We start from the raw sequence: 4,689 nt of genomic DNA on the forward strand, positions 1-4,689 counted from the left end.
AAACTATTAAATTTAAAATTTTAATATTTTTATAAATTTACATATTTTATTGTTGTGTTTTATAAATTTATTAAAATAGAATATAATAAAATGATTAAAAACAATAATGAAACAAGAAACGAGACAATAAGTTGAATCCTTATGTAGGGAGCTGAGTTATTGTCAAAGAACTATGGACTCGAGAAGAGCCTATGACCACATCCCCCAAAAATGTATCATGAACCGATATTAGTATGCTCTAAATTTGTAGTTTACTTTTTTTTAAGTTGTTCGTTTGTTTGTTCTTTTTTTTTTAAATCACTGTGTTGACAAAATCTGGGTTTTTTTTATCGAGCAACCATCAAACTGCTATCAAGTTTTATTAGGCATAAACTGTGTAACAGTCGTAAAGTCATATCTTTTCACTCAGAGCATGGATCGAGACTATTTTTTTGAGGATGCTTATTTTTTTAAGATCTAGATGCTCATCAAATTTGGCTTTTCTTTATCGAGCAACTATCAAACTGCTATAAAGTTTTTTTTTTGGATTAACCTGGATATCCAACCCGCTATGCGAGCTGGCTAATCCCAGGGAGACCACATGCTTTGCAGATAACCCGGAGTCACCGCATTTGAACCTCCGTGGCCACAAAGGGGATTTTTATTCCTACTTGAATTTAAACCTGAGACCTCCTGGTACTTTTGACCTTTGGAATCAAGCTCAAACCAATCAGACACCACCCTTGTTGTTGCTATCAAGTTTTATCTGGCATAAATGGTGTAACAGTCATAAAGTCATAACTTTTCACTCATAAGTTGGATCGAGACTATTTTTTTGAGGATGCTTATTTTTTAAAGATCTAGATGCTCGTCAAATTTGGGTTTTTTTTATCGAACAACCATCAAACTGCTATCAAGTTTTATCTGGCATAAATTGTATAACACTCGTAAAGTCATACCATTTCACTGATAGCTTGGATCGAGACTATTATTTTAAGGATGCTTATTTTTTTAAGATCTAGATGCTCGTCAAATTTGGATTATTTATCAAGCAACCATCGAGCTGTTATTAAGTTATATGTCGAGTATTAAACCATCTCCAACCAACCATTAAAAAAACTAAACACACTAAAAGTGGTATTCCAATTGAACACTAAAAGAGAGATCAACTCCAACCACACACTAAAAACAATTAAAAAAATATTTTAATAATAATAATAATAATAATAAAATAACACGATCGACTAAGATTTTTAGAATTTTCAAAACATAATTAGATAAATAAGTATATTTATATAGTATTTAAAATATATATCTATACATATTTCGGGTTTTATGACGGATCGAGTGGCCAGATATCAAACCCAATTCGAACCCAAATTTTCTCCAAAAAATCAGTTTTCGGATTTTCGATTTTCAAGGTATTCTGATTTTACATAAATATCTTATTTACGGTTCGAATTTAGGTTTATATTTCAGATAATTCGAGTTTTACACGTTATCATTTTCATCACTTCCCCTCAATATCCCCAACCGAATGCCTTCTAAAGTGCTAATTTTTTAATTAATAAATATTAAATTAATTTTTTTTTTTAATTTTATCTATGTATATTTAAGTTCTGTTAGACCAAAATTATTATACAAATGTTTTATATAAGTTCTTATAAATTAAATTAAAATTATTCAATTATCAAAAAAAATCTATATGTGTTTAAGTTTCAGTGATCAAAGTCATAATAAAGGTTCATATTTTTTGATTTAAATTATTTAAATGTAATTTATAATTTAAAACAGAAAATAAATTAATTACGGAACTTAATACAAAAATATTAATTTATTCAATATATAAAATCAATATAATAATAGAATATGAGAAATAAAGACCAACATTTTGACCTCCAGATCAAGTTTGATGACCTCAATTTTTTTTAACGTTACACTGATAGAGTTGGAGTAGAAAAGACATTCATCTTTTGTGTTTTTTGTGGTGGTTGGAAATGCCTAAGACCATCTCCAACCTAACTACATGCCCGACGCAAGACTTCCTTTTTTTTTATGCAGGTTAAAAAGGCGTGAAACTCCTGCTGAGAAGGCTCGACTGGTTTTTCCACTGAAAGTATAGAAGATAAGGTGTAAACTGTAAGCTACATATCAGATTTACCAGTTATAGAATATTATGAAGGTGCTTTATCGGATAGTTTTTGAGTTGGCAAAACTGATACCCTTTATCTAATAGAAAAATCTATCGGATTAGGGTTCGATGAAAGCTACAATTACAACCAACTGTTCATCATAATAAATAAAAAGATTTGTTGGACAGTAAGTATTTATTTACCAAAGGGCCTTTGGCCTAGTGGTAACGTAGCCCTTGACCTTCTAGGAGGTCAGGGGTTCAAACCTCACCATAGGTGAGGAGGGTGTGTGGGTTTATTTGTTGCATTTGCCGTATATAAATATACTTAAAAAAAAGTATTTATTTATTATTATATATTTTTATTTGTTGGTATTGGGAAGTGATGAATTACAAATGAAATGTTTCTAGAAGGGGGTTGAATACAAACACAACAAATTTTCAGTTTAATTTTTTGCTCTATATTTTCTATAAAACAAAGATTTGCAGATATGTTGCAAAAGTTAGGAAGATAAGACCTGTGATCCTTTATTATCTGATTGTGACAAATTTGCTAAACTAAAAGAGATGGGTAAAAGAGGTTCTCTTTTAATCCGGCGAACTAAGCAAATTCTTCAGAGGATGACGCCAAATTTACTTCAGAAACACTCATAATGATGTTCTTTGGATAACGAGTGAACTGCATTGAATGACAAGTTTATAACCATCTTTGCGTTAAATGCTTACTGGCCAACTTTAATGTGTGGATTCTTCTATTTGGTTGATCCATGTATCCTAGTAATTTTCATATCAACCTTTGAGCTTGATGTAGATACTTTGTTAACTTAATCCATCTTTAGATATGTCGAGGGAACAATAAAGTAAGCAAAATACCAATATAAAATTCTTTTGTACTTACTTAGACTGACATGTTATATATGTTCTCATATCAAGGAAGAAGCAAGTGACTTTGTGAGCCAAACTTGTTGGCCAAGTTTGTATTTCAAGATTCGGCTTGCCAATAGTAGTATTTGTTAGAATACTACTTGACTTTTATCTTGTATTGATCTTATTTTGGCTAGATGACAAACCAATCTGCTTTCATGACAGTCTTGACCACCACTAATATCCAATAGAAGAATCTATCAGATTAAGATCCGATGAAAGCTACAATTACAACCAATTGCAACGACTGGAGAAATATCTGAAACCTAAAACAATAAGTTCGGATGACGAGGTAATATCTGATGAGTGAAGTTCAACAGATATATACCTTGTTGAATCAGGGTAAACAAGAAGATTTATTTTTAAGTGTCTGATTGGATGTTTATAAGTTTTATTAACATATCTGAAGCCTAAGATTTTAATGTCTTCAAGTCATGAACTCTTCATAACGTCGTCTTCTTTCTTGTTTTTATCCGACCTCTAATGTACATTACAAGTCGTGTTTATCAAATAAGTTTTCAACCATGACTAAGGGCCATAACTATTCACCAAGAAAACAAATAATACACACACAGTTATGTAAAGTAGTGTTTGCAAAAATATGGATTAAACATTTTAAGCAATTATGTCCTCCACATAAATTTTATGGCCTTAAGAAAACATGACATAATCCGTTAAAGGATCTGATATCCCAAAATCAGATGCCCAAAACAGGATATCCAATTCAGATGTCTAATTCTGATCTCTAATTCTGGATCCCAAGTTCGAAAGTCAAATCATGGCTTGGAAGGAATAACTTACCAATTGACTACTTGTTAGTGGTAGTGGAAGTTCTTCAAGATCTATTGATGCTTTAAGTTGTTGATGTTAGATCATTAGATGTTAGGTTTCACACTAAATATCTTCATCAGTGGTTCAACACATATCGATTTATCTTGGATTGGAGTGCCAATTGTATTAACATCAAGTCTTGACCGCTGGCAGGCCAGACGGGCCGTGAGCACGGTGAATCAGGACCCCCTTTTCCCCATTGATGAATTTTTCAGTATCAGTGGCTAACCGTCATCAACAAGTCATAAATGACAATCTCAACTAGTGATACGTACAACTAACACACCCAAATAATAACTAAGCATTTAAATGGCGTTTGACTATAATAAAATCTTTATTCTTAGAGGAGCTCGACCCAGAAAGACAAAGAATACGACGAAAATGAAGCAAAATTTAAGGTTCAAGTTCTCGATTTTAAAATTAAGATGCATCACATTGCGGTACACTTTTACTGTAGTAAAATGGACGAACACAATTTTCAAAATCGATCAAATTTCTGTTGTTATAATTCTGGTTTTTAATTTGGTCTTGTGGTTGTTACTCATCATCAGATCTCATTTTTATTTTGAAATAATTACAATTTTTATTACTATGATTGCCTCTTTGTTAAACTTTCGTCTCTCTTACTGAGTCATTGTTTGGTAAAAATAAGCTAACTTATTGAAACACTAATTGTAGTAACGTTTTGATAGCTTATTGTCATTTTTGTCAATTATAATCCTCATAAATATTAATAATTATTATCTATTACTATTGATTATAAATAAAATTTAAATATTACTGATATTTATAAACATTATTTATTAATATATATTAATTAATTA

Source organism: Cynara cardunculus (genome assembly GCF_001531365.2).
Source record: "Cynara cardunculus var. scolymus isolate 2C chromosome LG 12, CcrdV1, whole genome shotgun sequence".
NCBI lineage: Eukaryota > Viridiplantae > Streptophyta > Magnoliopsida > Asterales > Asteraceae > Cynara > Cynara cardunculus.